Source organism: Hyperolius riggenbachi, chromosome 1, assembly GCF_040937935.1.
Source record: "Hyperolius riggenbachi isolate aHypRig1 chromosome 1, aHypRig1.pri, whole genome shotgun sequence".
Taxonomy (NCBI): Eukaryota; Metazoa; Chordata; class Amphibia; order Anura; family Hyperoliidae; genus Hyperolius; species Hyperolius riggenbachi.
In genome coordinates this window covers 577,607,414-577,625,554 of record NC_090646.1, presented here as the reverse complement: position 1 = coordinate 577,625,554, position 18,141 = coordinate 577,607,414, and the positions used below count along the sequence as shown (strand labels likewise).

The window sequence follows — 18,141 nt, the reverse complement described above, 5'->3', positions numbered from 1 at the left end:
GTGGTTTGAGTTAAAGAGAGCTGTCCATGTTCGGAAGCCATCAAACCTGAATGAACTAGAGATGTTTTGTAAAGAGGAATGGTCCAAAATACCTTCAACTTCTCAAATATCATTGTGTGTGTCTCCTATATGATATATTCAACTGACATTTTTTATCGTAACAACCAATGATTTATACAAGAAAATCATGATGATTAACAAGGTTGCCCAAACTTTTGCATCCCACTGTATATGCATCACACAAGGGCCCTGATTCACCAAACAAGGGTAAGATGGGCATTTGCAGGCAGCACACGGTAATGTTACTGGTACTAACACCAGGGAAAAACTGCCTGTTAACCTATTAGCACCATACGGATAATGCAATATCAAAGGGAAGGAAACATCCCCCAAAAAGTATAAAATTATTAAAAATGATTAAAGACAGTATAAAGGGTAAGCTTAACTTAACACAAGGATGAAAGCACAGTGATGTGAAAAATATGTGTAGTTTAATTAAAAAACAACAGACTACGCGTTTCATGGGTATCACCATCTTAGTCAAGTCAATAGTTTCTTAAAGAGAAACTGTAATCAAGAATTGAACTTCATCCCAATCAGTAGCTGATATCCCAGGAGAAATCTTTTCCTTTTCACAAACGGATCATCAGGGGGCTCTGTATGGCTGATATTGTGGTGAAACCCCTCCCACAGTGTGATGTCAGGTCCATGGTTTTGACATCACACTGTGGGAGCCGTGTTGCATTGTGGGAAATAACAGCTGTTTACAATAAAAGCAGCATCTCTTTCCACTGACATCACCTGCCAGCAGTAAAAATGTCAATGTAAATCAGGGAGAGGAAAGATTTTACAATGGGCAAACACTGACTAAATCATTTATACATAATTACTGTAAAAATGAAGCCCTTTTTTTATTACATTTTCAGTGGAGTTCCTCTTTAAGGAAAGCAAAGCATAATTCGGTGGGTCGTTATTTTCTATCTTTCTTGATTGCTTCAGGAATCAGGATCTGCTAAAATTTCTGTAGTTAATCTCTAAATGGGAGTAAGTTCTTTCCTCTTCTAATGTAAAACTGAGCGTTATTGGGACATGAGCAGAATCAGCCATCACCCCAATACAGCATTTTACAAGTTTTGGAAGATCTCTTTGTGAGACAAAGACATTCACCAGAGAGGAATATTTTGTGGGGAAGCAGAGCAGAGGGGAAGCTGTAATCCTCGCTGGCCTGGAGATTTTAAGCAGACCTGAACTCATAATTTCCTCTCTGCTCTAAAAGGTATGCAACAGTATAATAACCATTAAAGAAACACGTTTCTTTGTTACAATGCACAGAACGCCTGCAATAAATCTCCAGTGTGTCTACTTCCTGCTTCCATGAGAGCAGACAAAGGGTTAACATCCTGTGTTTAGAAATTAGCTGAGGCTGCTGAGATTCCTGTGCCGACAAAGCTGAGAGCTTAAATTACAATTGTGATTACTTGCAGCTAAGGGGGAATTAGACAGGCTCGTCACTCTAAACACAAACAAGGTGGATTAATATGTGTTTTCCACACATAGTTCAGGTCCACTTAAAAACTCTCAATGTAGCCATTAATTGAAGACTCGTTGAACTCTGATAATCCTCATTTAAAGGGACTCCGAGCACCTCTCATGGACATGTCTCTAAGACTCCGACCAGTACTGCAAAGTACTTAAAGATGCATACTACTCTGTAGCGTGTGCTCTCCTCTTTCATTTGATACCTGAATTGCCGTTCTACACCAAATAGTTTTAATTCGATTTCAATTTAAAAATCGTGGCTGCCTTCTTGGCTATGTTATAACTTCCAGCTCACCCTGTCTTTTCTGTTAGTGAAATGCATCACTGAATGAAGCAGGAAGAGGAAGTGACACACACAGCCATTGCAAGAGGCTCCTCCAGAGGGGTCATAGCACGACTTTGTTGGAAGTCGTCTAGCTTAAAGGCATACTGATGAAAGGTGCTCGGAGTCCCTTTAAGGACAGAAATGGGAACAAAAGCCCCCACTGGAAGTATCCACTAGGCATTAAGTAAAAAAATTAAAATCCTCATCCAGGACTGTCACTCCCATTGCAAAGAAGTCCAACATGGTGGCTATTGTTTTCTTTGAAAGAAGTCTGTCCCAAATTTGCCAAATACTCCTTAAAGTCTTTAGCCTCTTACCAACTTTATTTTTAGCATAAAAACATCAAAAAGATTGAGTGGGACTAAGCTGTAAAGTGATATCAACTTCTGATCGATTTCAGATTGGAGAATAAGTAATATTTTGCTGGAACATTGCATGTGAATGAGCTTTAGAGCAAATTCAGACTAGATATTAAAATCAGCTATTTTTCTTTAATTTCCATGTGTGCTCCCACTTCCTATTGTGCCAGAAAACAGTAGGCAAGGATGGGTACCTCCTAAAAAAAAGGATGATGCAGGGCATGCCAAACTTTATAGGCAATCAGCTGAACTTGTAACATTTTGGCATCATAATCTTTGACCATGTTTTAAGCAATCAAAACTTGACATACGTTAATTCATTTTTGTTTATTATTTTTGTTATTTGATATGTTTAATTAAAATAATTGTTTTTTTACAGATATTTAAACCAAAGTTGGTTATAATTTATAAAAATGGCAGATCTCTCAGACTTTCAAAGAGGCCAAATTGTTGGTGCTCGTATGGCAGGCGCTACTGTAACAGAAACTGCCCCAACGCTTGGCATTTCAAGAGGTATTGTCTCAAAAGTAATGACTGCCTTTGAAACAGAAGGAAAAACGTCTTCAGCAAAGCACAGTTGTGGCCAAAAGTCGAAGTTGTCTGAGAGAGACCGTCAGAATTGAATTGTTAGAAAAGCTCGCAAGACCACGGCTCCTAAAATCACTGCAGAGCTGAATGAACACATACAGAACCCAGTTTCCACAAAAAACTGTTCGTCGGGAGCTGCACAAATCTGGATTCCACGGAAGAACTACAATTAGAAAACCTCTGCACTCAAAGACAAATGTTTCAAAGCGTTTAGAGTGGTGTAGAAAAGACCAGAATTGGTCCCTCGAGCAGTAGAAAAATGTGATTTTCTCTGACGAATCATTGTTTACCTTATTTCCGACCTGCGGCCAAGTGTACGTTTGGAGACAGCCGAAAGAAGCATTTCATCCAGACTGCCTTCTCCCAATGGTAACACATGGCGGGGGTTCTGTGATGATCTGGGGTGCTAGTTCTTGGAAATCCACCGGGCCAATGATTTCCCTTCATTGAAGAATTAACAGCCGAGATTTTTTAGGTATTTCGGGGACCAAGTTCATCCTATGGTTCATGTAGTTATCAGCGACTACCATTCTGTGCATGTTCCTAAGCTTGCAATCACATGACACTTCCTCTCAGAAGTGGACTCCCAGACCAGGTACAGCATAACTGCAGTCTGAGACTCACCCTGTCCCATTAGGTACACATCAACAGGGCTGGATGCAGGAACCATAAACATTGGGAAGAGGTTCAAAGGCTAATGTGACCAAGAGTTAAAGAGTTTGACAGCTGTATTTATTTCATTATGAAGTCAACTACCGTACTTGTTGCTGGCATAACTGTGATAGGGAGCATGATATAAACAAACCTCACCTGTCCATCTTCTTTTTCTAAGAATAGGAAACTTGTAGAAGTCAACTTATTGTAGTAGGCAAGGAGAAGACACTGACTTTCCATCTGAAGGAATGTCGCCACTATTCTTGTCTGCCACATGACAATTCTGACAGTGACATCTTTAGCTGGCAGGGGCTGCCATGGTGATTTCTTCTAAACTGTGTGTTACAGTGTCACATAAACAGAGAACAGTGACAGCTCTTTTGAAAATGTTACTTTTTTTTTTCTTCTAATACAGCCATGAATCATACTACCCAAGTGAACTAATCCGACACCCAATGGAATGTAATACAGTTCATAATATACAATTGAAGATAGGCATATACCTCTATCTTCTAAGGACAGTTTACTTGAACATTAGTGTGTTGATTGCAATCCACTAAGGGCTGCTTCACACTTGGGCGCTTTTCAGCGCTTTGCTGATCGCGGGTGATCAGCAAAGCGATGTGGCTAATGTATCCCTATGGGATCGCAAATGTGCTGTATGCAGCACTTTGGGGGCGATTGCGATGTGATTCTGGTTCTGTTGAATGCTGATCACAACGCAAATTGCTGCAAAATCATAATTGCAGTTGCAATTGCGATTCACATTTTGCATTTGTAGTGTGAACTAGCCTTTAAAGGATTATACCACCTAGCATTAATATTTTATATTAAGTGAATTTACAAGAGTTGGTTTCTTATATTTATATGGAGTTAAAGGAAACCAAAGTCGAATATTGGTCAAAGTTTTATACAAACCTGGGGCTTCCTCCAGCCCCATCAGTTCGGATCGTTCCCACGCCGCCGTCCTCAGCCTTCTCCAGCTCCAGTAGTGGGTCCCGTAACTTCAGCCAGTAGAGGCCAGTCTGAGCAAGCGCAGTGCGCTCTCTCCGTCCCTCTCCACCAGGTGCAGTACTATTCTCCGCCTGAGAGAGATGGAGGGAGCGCACTGCGCATGCGTCAAACTGGCCGCAAATCCTGAAGTTACAGGACCCAGTACCGGAGCTGGAGAAGACTGAGGACAGTGGCATGGGAGCGATCCGTGCGGATGGGGCTGGAGGAAGCCCCAGGTATGTATAAAACTTTGACCACTATTCATCTCTAGTACACTGTAACCCTGTTAACCAATTAACACATTTATAAGTTTTTTTTGCCAAGCCAATGACAAGTGGGTCTTCTCTCTTTGCTTGACTTTTGCTTAGCTTATTTTATTTAGCAAAGGATGCCACAGGATAGGAAACCCATAGCAAAAGGGGAGTATTCCAAAGTGAATAGAAAGCTGAAGTATCTGGAAGGGGGATCTTACTTCTGCAACCCCCATATAATATATACATAATAGAGAACAGTCAAAGATGTAAACATAATTATCCTCAGGTCTTTTAAATGGACACTGTAAAGCTTGCCCATTCCATTATGTGGAGAGGGTGTGCATAATGAAGGTACATATCAGGATGTAGAGGGCCATGCTATGGAGGAATGAAGCTGGTGGGTTGTCCAGTAGTTTGACTGCAGTAAGACTGCACAGCCTTATTGTCTAATCAGATTAAGAAGGTAGAGGAGATTCACTGAAAAGTAAGGCCAAGTTGACTTTGGCACAAAAACAGATTACACGGACCGGAATTTAAGAAGGGGGCGGGGGGGAATGGATCCTATGTTAACCTCCCTAGCGTTGTGATTATTTCAAGAATTTAGGTTCTGAAAGCAGCACAATTTTTTTCACAAGCTTTTAGACCCTAAAAATCATACCACAAGATACATTAGATCTGTGGCAGCCTGCACATTGCTCACCTCCCATGGATCCAACTCGGGGTTACCGCTCTGAGCTGCAGTTTTCTGAACCGAGCCTAACTCGGGATTACCACTATGGAGATCAATCAATACGATCTGTTCACATTGCTCTGTTAGAACAGATCCGTTTGGCCCGTTCCACGGAACTGAATGCAAGTTTCGGGAGGCTGCGATAATTCTAGAGAGACTGACACGTTGCATTGACTGTACACTAATGGAACAGAGCAAAAAACGAATGCCAAATAAAAACTGATCGGTGAACATGGATCTGTTTTTGGTCTGTCCAGTGTGAACCAGGCCTGTGTTCAAATCCTGTGAAATAAAGCAACCCTATGAAACCATAATAGGTGTGGTCATCATATAACAGCTCAATGTCTGGATTCAGTGTATTATTTTCTTTAACAGAGGCGCCAATAGGATAAAAAACACTAAAAGAACTTAAAAACCCATCTTGGTAATAGAGGAGGCAGTGGTGGACTCACCCCCTCCAAGCAGAACACACGACTGTGGATTTTCAGTCAAAACAATTTTATTGGATACTCCAAATAAAGTGCAACGCGTTTCACGGGATCTAGACAGAGGCGCTCAGTGTTGATGATACTGGCAGATGCTGTTTACTCCTATCTGTTATTGCCTGATGAAGCGGGTTTGTATCCCGTGAAACGCGTTGCACTTTATTTGGAGTATCCAATAAAATTGTTTTGACTGAAAATCCACAGTCGTGTGTTCTGCTTGGAGGGGGTGAGTCCACCACTGCCTCCTCTATTACCAAGATGGGTTTTTAAGTTCTTTTAGTGTTTTTTATCCTATTGGCGCCTCTGTTATCCTATTATCTACATCAAGTCCACCCTTGGTGGAGGGTTGTACCCTTCCTTCTTGAACTACAGAGAGCGACTTTTTAATCCTGAGTGGGGTCAGGACAATCTCCCCACCTGCTTTGACAGTGGTTGCCTACTTGGTAACCCTGGTTTGTGAGTATTAAATTAATATTATTACTCTATCAATTATACCTTACCAGTACATACTACACTATATTGGGCTCTTGGTGTTCTCTCTTTTTCTCGTATTATTTTCTTTGTTCTAAAATGACCTCTCTTTGTGTATGTAGTGAGTTTTGGAGACACGTTATAGCAGTGGCAATGTCCACAATGATGTGCAGCACAGCCCCATTCTGTTACAAGTAAATTGGTCACTGTGTCAGTACACTGCTGGTTTCTGTAATGGATTGCGGAGATGCCGCCGCACGGTCTGGCAGCGGGGTGGCTGTCTCCGCGTTCAGACCGGCGGTTTCCGCACAGCAGCATGCGTCTGGTTTGTCTGAGCCTTCTAGTGCACACAGATGGAGAGCTACGCGCGCGTGCGCTGGGAGGCAGGACCTTTATGCCAAGAGGAGAGGGATCAGCTGATCAGGTTGATCAGCTGATCCCAGCGCAGGCTTTGATTGGCTGAAGAGAGCTGGGTGGCGCTGAGGAGCGCTTCACTATATATAGATCTCGCTGGTCAGTCTCAAGTTGTCTGCCGTTGCGAATACATACATGTGAGCACTCAGACCATAGTCAGATCCCACAGTGTGTTAGAACCAGGTGGACCTGGGAATTCACACTTAGCCAGATTACACTTGTGTTATACTTTAGACCAGTTCCGGGGTGTTGTGACCAAGGACCTCACACCCAAGCTTAGGATTACTGTGTCATTGCTGTGTTATACTTTAGACTAGTTCCTGGGTGTCAAGACCACGGACCTCACACCCCAGACTAGGACTCTGCTCTATTTCTGTTATGACTATTTGCTCTGTCGACCTCTCTATTGCCTTCTGATTCGGTACCCCTGCATATCTGCCTTCCTGTTACCAGACCCTGCCTGTACCCAGTTACCGAATCAGCCTTCTGTCTCTGTACCTTATCTGCTCGTGTGTTGCCGACCTGGCCTGCCCGACCTTCCAGGCTGTCACTCACTCCTTGAGTGCTCAGTCTATCTGTACTAGCAGTGACACATTTCCACCTAGTGTCGGTTGCAACTAGGACTCCTGCTCCTCAGGGAGTCCGGCCTGTTAGCAGCCAGTGGCCTCTACTTCTGGAGTCCCCTGGCTGCAGTACAGTCTATATCTAATATCCAGATAGCCCTGGTTGCCAGGTCCTCTCTATTCCCTCTCTCTAGGGGATAGTTCCTGCACTTGCCAGGGCCACCTCAGGTGGTTCTTGGTTAAGCTGCCTGTATCTCCCGCCTCACGGGAGATAGCCTACTGTCACACCAAACACTTACACTTTTTTAGGTGTCCAGAGTTTAGTCATACTTGTATGATTGGTGATTCTGCAGATCATCCATAATCAGGTATACATCTGTATTGTTGATGATTCTGCAGATCATCAATAATCAGATTCTCTCTGTGTGCTGACACCGATCGTTACAGTTTCACTTTATTTTGGGGTTGCACAGCTCTGCCTTAGGTGTGAATGGATGCATTGCTAGGGGTTGGAAGCCAGATAATTTTAGCAATGCAGAGCATTTAAGCCTCAGATGTAAGGTGTGACCACCCCTATTTCCCCACTAAGTTGTTCCCATTGACTGTCACCAGGGGATGCTGTTACTAGGAGATGGAACGCATGGGACTAGGAAGTCAGTACATGCGGCATGTGGATCCCGGCAATGTACCCTCGGTACGAGTGCTATCAGGGTGCTAATTAACATTTTTGGGGTGCTACAGCAGTGGCAAGCTCCCCCCTGGTGCCGACAATAAACACATACACACGGTCACAGGGACTGCTCCCCTATAGTTACACGTACAATACAATCAGACATCCAGCAACACAAGTACAAACTACATACCATACAAAGTTCGTGTGTGCTATAAAAACATCTAGCAATACAAGTACATTTTCATCTGACAGAATAATTACAGCAGAAAGGGGGGAAAGTCCCTGTCCTTATGAGCTTACAATCTAACAGGTAGTGGGGTGGAGACACTGAGGAGACAAAGGGGCTATTAGATGAGGCAATGAGCCTTAACCTCAGATGCAGATGTGAGTATATCTCTGAAGGGGCTATATGACAGATTGTAAGGCAATGGTTTACCTCTGTGAGTTTCTGTGGATGGACAAGAGAACGGTGAGTATTCAGTCAGTGATATTTCAGATGGAGCCAGTGCAGTACAATACAGACAGTCCCTGAGGTTGAGGGCACGCTGTTCCTGAGGTAAAGACATCATTTATCTGCCATTACCTCATGAAAGCTATATTTGCCTCACCACAGAGAAAATACGAAAATGCTCACTAAAAATGAATGATGATATTATTCAGGACTGCTTTGTGAAAGAGCATTCAAACATTTCATATTGGTCATTCTTAGCAGAAATGAAAATTATATATTAGGGTACACGTACATGTCTGCTTGAGCCATGGATGAGCAAGACTTGAACTTTTTCAATTCTACTTGTTGTGACCCTGCTCATTGCCTGACCTCTATTTGCCTGAGATCTCCTATCATGAAGCATGAAAATTGGGCACCTTAAAGAGACGTGAAAGTTTAGACGTCGCCATAGGCACCCATACAATTATACTGTGAAATGTTGCCCCGATATTGCAGCAAAGGGTGATTAAAGTTAGGTGTGGGGGGTGGTTAAGGGTAGGCGTGGGGTGAGGGATTTTTAAGATTAGGTGGCTGGGGGGATTTTTATGGTTAGGCATGGGGGGAGTTTATGGTCAGGCTTTGGTAGGAGGGTGGTTAGGGTTAGGCATCGGTATAGGGAGGGTTCTGTGTGAAAATAGGGTTAGGTTTATTTGTTGTAAAATATTGGTAACATTTACAGATATTTTACTATTGTAATAACCATTAAAAGAAAGTATTAGCAAATGTTATTGATGATCTACTATCGACTATTCCTGGACGCCTGAATATCATAGCGCCTTTATTTCGTGTACCAGCCCTTGCTTGTCCAATCCTCATCTGTATGATATCAATTATTGCCCTTGGCTGTTTTTATTTTGTAAAATTCCAAAGCATTCCAACAGCCAGAATAACTGCTTACTGTCAGACCTTGTTTAGATGACATCTCTTATCAACTATCACAGTAAGGCAGTATCACGAAGACTGCAGCTATTACCAAGAACAGGTGGGCACACTCATTCTTGTGTACTTTTGCTTGGGATCACATTTGCTAAGAAGACTGTCCATATGTCCAGGTGTGCAGGGTCGGACTGGGACACTAAGGGCCCACCAAGGAAGTTTCAGCCTGGGGCCTGCCCCCTCTCCTCCTCCTCCCCCCCAATCCCCTCTCCTCCCCCCCCCACCCCATTTTAGTCTCACATACACATGTACTCTACAAATTTTGCATGAATCATGGTAGGGAATAGATTGTGAGCACTTCTGAGGACAGTCTCCAATAGGGATATGTCCACATGCAGCGCGCTGCAGCAAAAATAAATGAGTGTCACCACACACTGGAACATGGGCGTGGTCATGATGAGTCATGGGCAGACTTTAAAAAAAAAAAAAACACAAAATAAGTAGTGGTGTTATTCACAGAGATTAGGTCCGACCAGATACATTTTAGATAAAATAATCAAGTAGTTACATGCCACATTCATCAAGTAGTCAAATGGCAGCAGATTTCCCCACAAAACGCAATCAGATTGGCGGCAGATTTCCCCACAAAATGCAATCAGATTGGCAGCAGATACCCCCACAAAATACAATCAGATTGGCGGCTGATTTCCCCACACAATGCAATCAGATTGGCGGCAGATTTCCCCACAAAATATAATCAAATTGGCGGCAGATATCCCCACAAAATGCAAATAGATTGGCGACAGATATCCCCAACAAAATGCAATCAGATTGGTGGCAGATATCCCCACAAAATGCAATCAGATTGGCGGCAGATTTCCCAACAAAATACAATCAGATTGGCGGCAGATATCCCTACAAAATGCAATCAGATTGGCGGCAGATTTCCCACAAAATACAATCAGCTTGGCGGCAGATATCCCCACAAAATGCAATTAGATTGGTGACAGATATCCCCACAAAATACAATCAGATTGGCGGCAGATATCCCCACAAAATGCAATTAGATTGGCGGCAAATTTCCCCACAAAATGCAATTAGATTGGTGGCAGATTTCCCCACAAAATACAATCAGAATGGCGGCAGATATCCCCACTAAATGCAATCAGATTGGCGGCAGATACCCCCACAAAGGCAGGTCCCCAGTTAGTGGGGACCTCATGCTGGAAGAGGGGGCAGTGGGCACAGAGCGGCGGGGAGGGGGGGAAGGCCTCCCCCCCTCCCTCAGCTAGAGCCCCCCCTTCCGTGCTCCCCCCCAGTTAGGTAGGCAGAGAGCCAGGTCTAAGTTCCTCCCAGCTTGGAAGGGGGGAAATTGGGCACAGAGCAACGGGGAGGGGGGGGGAAGCCTCCTCCCCCTCACCTAGGGCCCCCCTTCCCTGCCCCCCCCCCCCCTCCAAAATTGCAGCCAGCAGCGGCAGTGAGTGGGAATCACTTACCGGGATCAGAGAGCTCTACTGGTCTGGTCTCCTGCACTGCACTGTCCAATCACGCTCTCACAGGAAGTACTGCGAGAGTGTGATTGGACAGTGCAGTGCAGAAGACCAGACCAGACCAGTGGCACGCAGAGCTATCGATCTGACCCAGTAAGCTACTCCCCGCTGCTGCTGCCGCTGGCTGGCTGCAATACTGGAGGGGGGAGCGTGGAAGGGGGGGGGGCCCTAGCTGAGGGAGGGGCTCTCCGCCGCTCTGTGCCCAATTTCCCCCCTTCCTGCGCTGTGTCCCCCTCCTCAGCACTGGGGCCCCCAGGAGGCTGGGCGGCCGGGGCCTACCGATGGAAAAATCGGCAGTTCGGTGGCTCAGTCTGAGCCTGCAGGTGTGTATCTGCGTTTGCCAATGTTCATGTGCCTTTGAGTAAGCATACATGTGCCACTTAGGAATGGTACCAAATAGCGCAAATAGAGAAAAGCGCAAAAAAGGAACGCAGACAATCGCAAATTGTCAAGCAGCCCATTGACCTGACATTGTATCTGTGGTAGTGTGCGTTTCTGCTATGTGGCAAAACTTCTGCAATTCTGAAAAGTGTGTTCTCTGCTTCTCTGGTTGTAGGGTATCTGAAGAGACATGTGACATGATGAGATAAACATAGGTACGGATAATACTAACTGGCTGGAAAGTGTAACGGTTAGGGCCTCTGACACAGGAGACCAGGGTTCAGTGGGCTCTTCCTGTTTAGGAAGCTAGCACCCAATCAGTAAGGAATCCCTGGGCTAAACTTCGTAATACTGCTACTGCTTATAGAGCGGGTTCTAGTGGGCACAGTTCAAGAGCTTTGAGTCTGCCACAAGAAAAGCGCAATATAAATGTTGATGAGTGTGTATACTGTATGCCTCTGAGGAAGCGGTCTTTGACAATAAAACATGTGTCAGGCAGTCGTCTTATGTGATTTGGAATTCCGAAATTGTGTTCACATTCTTGTCCGCAATCTAGAAGAAACTTTGAAAGAAGAATAAAAGACGAATTGTTCATTTAAAGCCCCGTGATTGTGTATTCATGAAATTGTATAGTGTCTAGAGTTTGGGGTGGAACCGCACTACTCATTTTATTGTAATTGTATGGCAATATAAATGTTGTTTGTCCTGTCTTGTCTACAAGTCCTACAAATAACTTGTCTGGAGTCCCTTTCTGTTTTCTTGTACAGCAAGCAAGTACAAAACTAGTGCTGTTATCTATGCAAATGAGAATTGCAAACAAAAAGTCAAATTTAGCTCTGTGTCTGGAAAAAAGTAAGCAGAAGAAGGAAGTGAACAAAGCTGATTTTACATCAGACTATCATGGCTGCTGTTTAGAATTTAGCCTAAAAAATTCAGATCTTAAACCCATTCATACCCCAAACCTTACATCCTCCCTGACAATCTTCTCACCACTAACCGAACTCACTGTCTCCTCTCTCATCTCTAAATCATGTCCCACTACATGCCCTCTTGACCCCATGCATTCTCACCTCATTTATCCTCTATCATCTCACCTGCCTTAACCTCCCTTTTCAATCTTTCTCTCACCAGAGGCATTGTTCCATCCCCCTTCAAACAAGCCCTTATTACGCCTATACTGTAATAAATGGCGGTGTGGCGGCTATCTCCGCGTCCAGCGCGGCGGTTTGCACGCAGCAGCGTGCTTCTGGTGTGGCTGGGCCTGTTAGTTCACACAGGCTGAGGAATACGCACGCGCGCGCTGAGAGGCAGAACCTTTATGACAAACAAGGAGGGATCAGCTGACCAGGTTGGTCAGATGACCTCAAAGCAAGTGGCTATTGGTTGATCGCTGATGGGTGGCGCCGGAGAGCTCCGCGATACATATAGTCACTGCTGGTCAGTCTCAAGTTGTCTGCCATTGCGAACACTTACGTGGAAGCACTCAGACCTTAGTCAGATCCTACAGTGTGTTAGAACCAGGAGGACCTGGGAATTCACACTGAGCCAGATTACTTCTGTTTATCATTGTTATACTTCAGACTAGTTCCAGGGTGTCGAGACCACGGACCTCACACCCAAGATTAGGGACTTTGTGTTATCATTGTGTTATACTTCAGACTAGTTCCAGGGTGTCGAGACCACGGACCTCACACCCAAGATTAGGGACTTCGTGTTATCATTGTGTTATACTTCAGACTAGTTCCAGGGTGTCGAGAACACGGACCTCACACCCAAGATTAGGGACTTCGTGTTATCATTCTGTTATACTCCAGACTAGTTCCAGGGTGTCGAGACCACGGACCTCACACCCAAGACTAGGGATATTGTGTACCATCATATTATACTCCGAACTAGTTCCAGGGTGTAGAGACCACGGACCTCACACCCAAGACTAGGCATTGTTTGATATCTGTTATGACCTACTGCTCTTCTGACTATCCCTCTGCTTTCTGATTCGGTACCTACGCATATCTGATTATCTGTTGCCGACCCTGCCTGCCTTTGGATACCGAATCAGCCTTCTGTCTCTGTACCTTGCCTGTCTGTGTGTTGCCGACCTGGCTTGCCCGACCTTGAGAGCTATCTCTCTCCTTTAAGAGATAGTCTCCAGACCTGCTAGTGACCTCCACCTTTCAGGTGTCACTCACTCACAGGTCCTTCCTACCTTCAGACTGGGACTCCACCCCTTTGGAGATCTCAGGCTGCTGGAGGGTCTTCGCACTTCCCAGAAGGCAGTATCGCCCATACTGCCAAAGACCACCTGCTCCTCGGGTGGTCTTACTCAAAGTAATTACTGTTGCACCAAACACTCACACTATATAGGTGTCCAGAGGTTAGTTATACTTAAATTATCGGTGATTCTGCAGATCATCAATAATCAGGCATATATCTGTATTCTTGGTGATACTGCAGATCACCAATAATCAGATTCTCTCTGTGTGCTGACACCGATCGTTACATATACTAAAAAAAAAACTTCTCTTGACCCCTCTGCCCTGCCCAACTACCGACCTATTTCTCTCCTCCCCTTCTCTTCAAAACTACTTGAGCGCCACGTCTATACTGACTTAGTCCATCACCTCACTGCTAATTCTCTGTTTGATGACCTCCAATCTGGATTCCGCCCCAGCCACTCAACCGAAACTGCCCTACTTAAAGCAACAAACGACCTGGCGACTGCTAAATCTAAAGGCACCCACTACTTCTCCAAATCCTCTCATCCATGGTCATTCAGGGTCTTGCTCTCTCCTGGCTTTCCTCCTACCTCTCAGATAGGACTTTCAGACTTGCCTACTCCGGCACCACCTACTCTCCACGTCCCTTCACTGTTGGAGTTCCCCAAGGCTCAGTGCTCGGACCTCTCCTTTTCTCTATCTACACATATGGTCTTGGTCAACTCATCAGCTCTTTTGGTTTCCAATATCACCTATATGCTGAGGATACCCAGATCTACATTTCAGCACCGGACTTGGACACCTTAACAGCTCGTGTCCCGGACTGTCTCAGTGCAATCGCCTCTTTCATGTCCTCCTGTTTCCTGAAACTAAATATGGACAAGACTGAAATAGTAGTCTTCCCACCCCACAACTCAATGCCCCTGCCAGACATCACTATTTCTGTTGATGGCACCTCCATTACATCTGTCCCCCAGGCACGCTGTCTAGGTGTAATTTTGTACTCGAGTTTCTCCTTCAAACACACAGGACACTACCAAACTTCTGGTGCACGCCCTGATTATTTCCAGACTAGACTATTGCAACTCTTTGCTCTGAGTCCTCCCTGCCAACTGTTTAGCCCCGCTAGAGTCTATCATGAACTCTGCTGCACGACTCATCCACCCCTCCTCCCGCTTCTCCAGCCCAATCCCTTTCTGTCAGTCCCTCCACTGGATGCCAGTTACACAAAGAATACAATTTAAAATTTTTACTCTCGCCTACAAAGCTCAACAACATACGGTAGCTCCTTCCTATCTAAATAAACTTATTTCCAGATACCATCCTACATGCAATCTCCGCTCTGCTAAGGATATCCTTCTGTCTTCTTCCCTGATCACCTCTTCCCACTCCCGCTTGCAAGATTTCTCTCAATCCTCTCCCCTCCTCCGTAACACTCTCCCTCAACGCATCCGCCATTCACCCACACTTACTATTTTTAGGTGCAATCTTAAAACTCACCTCTTCAGGCAAGCATACTCTCCTATCTAGGACCCTGCCCACTAACCACCATTTCTACCACTCCACACACAGCGACCCTTTACCTACTGTCCTATACCTTAAATGTTTAGACTGTCTCACAATGCTGTGTAATGGGTGTACATACCCCCCACCTCTTGTAAAAACATGTAGTTAATTTGTTCACTGTATTAGCTGTTATACCCCCTTGTCTTGTATCAAGTGTTGTATTGTATACTCTGTATTGTTATACCTTGTATGTTATTGTACAGCGCCACGGAAGATGCTGGCGCTATATAAATCAAAAATAAAAATAATAATAATCTTAAACCAAAAATAAAAATATTACATTCTATGTTACTATGGTTCTATTTCCCATTAGTACTGCAAATCAACAGACCATGATGTATTCCTGCCCCTTCTTCCAAGAAGACCGAAGATCCATTACTTCATTCAAGTAAATGAAGCTGCAGATCATCAATTTAAAGCATACCTGAAATTACATGAAACAGGATGAGATAAACACATGTAGACATAGTACTTGTCCTAATAAGAAAAAGTCCTGATCTGTTTTTCATTACAGCAGGAGTTAAAAAAACCAAAAACTTTCTCTGTTATCTATGCAAAACAGCTTGTCGAACAGCTTGTTGAATTTAGTCAGATTTTCTGAAAAATAAATAGCCTGTTATCTATCAGGGAGAGGAATTCTGATAGGGTTTTAGTGTAGGAAAGTTCAAAGGGTAGTTACTTTGGTTTCTTTTTCAGCTAAACAAAGCAGAGTGTAGATTCTAAACAGCAAATGTGACAGTGATGCAATTTTAAACCTATTACATTGATAATAAAAACATAAGACTCATTTCTATGCTACTTTTCTCATATTTAACATCAGTACTACACATACAATTAATTATTTCATACGTTTATTTTCATTTCAGTTTCACTTTAACCATTTCAGCCCACGGGGATTTTTCACCTTATGCATCAGAGCAATTTTCACCTCCCATTCATTCGCTAATAACTTTATCACTACTTATCACAATTTATTGATCTATATCTTGTTTTTTTTCGCCACTAATTAGGCTTTCTTTGGGTGGAACATTTTGCTAAGAATTATTTATTTATAAATGCATTTTAACAGGATTAATAAGAAGAAAAATGGAAAAAAATCATTATTTCTCAGTTTTTGGCCATTATAGCTTTAAAAGAATCCACGCTACCATAATTAAAACCTATGTATTTTATTTGCCCGTTTGTCTCGGTTATTATACCATTTAAATTTTGTCCCTAACACAATGTATAGCGCCAATATTTTATTTGGAAATAAAGGTGCATTGTTTCCGTTTTGCGTCCATCACTATTTACAAGCTTATAATTAAAAAAATGTTTGTAGTATACCCCCTTCAACTGCATATTTAAAAAGTTCAGACCCTTAGGTAACTATTTATGTCTTTTTTTTTTTTTACATTGTAATTTTTTTTTTCCATAAAAATTTTTATTTGGGTAATATTTTGGTGTGGGACATAAACAGTTAATTTTTAATGTTGTTGTATGTGTAAATTGTAATGTAAAAAATATGTAGATGTAGTTTTACTATTTGGCCACAAGATGGCCACCTTTATTTTTGCTTTCCCTCCTTGTACTTCTCGCTAAGCGGAAGTACAAGGGGGATGTGAAATTTTTCCGGGCAGAAGAATTGAAGCCTCTTGTGAGAGCGCTTCAGTTTTTCTGCGGGGGACAGGGATCGGTGATCGGGAACCATGTTCCCGTTTACTGATCCCAGGGCTACCGAAGCGCGGGAGCGCAGCGGAGTAGCCGCCCGGACGTGAGCTTCACGCAGAAAGCAGAAATGGTTGAAGAGGACTTTCATTGTGAATTAACGTTAGTGGCAGGGTCAATATCTCTATATGCTATACTGCATTGGGATAGCCGCAATTTAATTTGCTCACCTGCTTGTCCCGCCCCCATTCTGGAATAAGCACATGGTGATTTTCTGAAGGTGTCTGATGTGATTACGCCACGGTCACAGTGCTGAGGGCTGGCTACTGGGCTGGGCTATGGAAGAGGTAACCGAGCCTTCAGAAAAATGTCATGGCATTGTTCTGGAATGGGGGGGGGGAGGGAGGGAGGCAAGCTTCTTCTTATATGGAAGTGGGTGAGCAGGTGAGTAACATATGACATAGTGTATGAGTAACATATGACATAGTGACTATGCCAATGCATTACAGCATATATTGTTTCCCTGCCACTAAACTGGAGGTCTGCTTTAAGGTAATTACAATATGTGGAGATTGGATTTGAGAACGTGGACAGCAAAATCTAACAATTTTTTTTTTGTTTGACACTTTTTTTTTTATAACTAGATCCCTTAGACTCTGCGCATCAAGATGTGTCCACGTCACCTGCAGACCATCGTTGGCACAGCTGTTCTGCTGCTCTCAGTGACACCTCTTCTGGGAACACACACATCAGCTGCTAGTGACTGCACCCTATACCACCTATTATGTTAAGGACATGGTGGATCCCTTCTCTGTGCAGTACAGCAATCTATTTTTCATGGTGAAATAAAGCTCTGTTGCAGGCAGAGAATCTCTGCAGTGTGTTCTCTCAGTATGTGAAATATTTCTGTCCTCATTTGCATCTAAAAGTGACTCACCTTGGGTGCTTGACCTAGATGGCAAAACTGTAAGCTGCACAGAAAATGATTAGTGTTATAAGGTGCCAATACACAGGGAGGTGTCTGAGACTGGGTGTCATCTGCTTGTAAATGCAACCACTGATTATTATTGCACAAAAGCTGAACAAGCAAAAGAAATCAGAAATTAAAATATACACACAAAATTGTATTGCTGAAAATGTCAAACAGTTTGAAAAACGTTCATTACCAAATCATTGAGAAATAATGATTTTTCCACTTTTTTTTATTATTATTCCAGTTAAAATGCATTTAGAATAAAGTCATTCTTAGCAAAATTTACCACCCAAAGAAAGCCTAATTGGTGCCCCCTCCCCCCCCCCCCAAAAAAAATAAATAAAAATAAAATAAAAACAGCTATAAATAATTTCATTGTGATAAGTAGCTATGA

At 43.5% G+C, this 18,141-nt stretch overlaps 1 long non-coding RNA gene across 3 annotated transcripts in view; it reads left to right on the top strand.

Moving 5' to 3' along the window:
* LOC137557829 (uncharacterized) overlaps window positions 1–17,734 on the top strand; it is an 85,590-nt gene extending 67,856 nt beyond the window's left edge. For all 3 annotated transcript variants that reach the window (XR_011029628.1, XR_011029631.1, XR_011029629.1), the window contains one exon: window positions 17,419–17,734. This is a non-coding gene — a long non-coding RNA (uncharacterized lncRNA). The remainder of the gene's footprint in view (window positions 1–17,418) is intronic.
* Window positions 17,735–18,141: the final 407 nt, after the last annotated feature.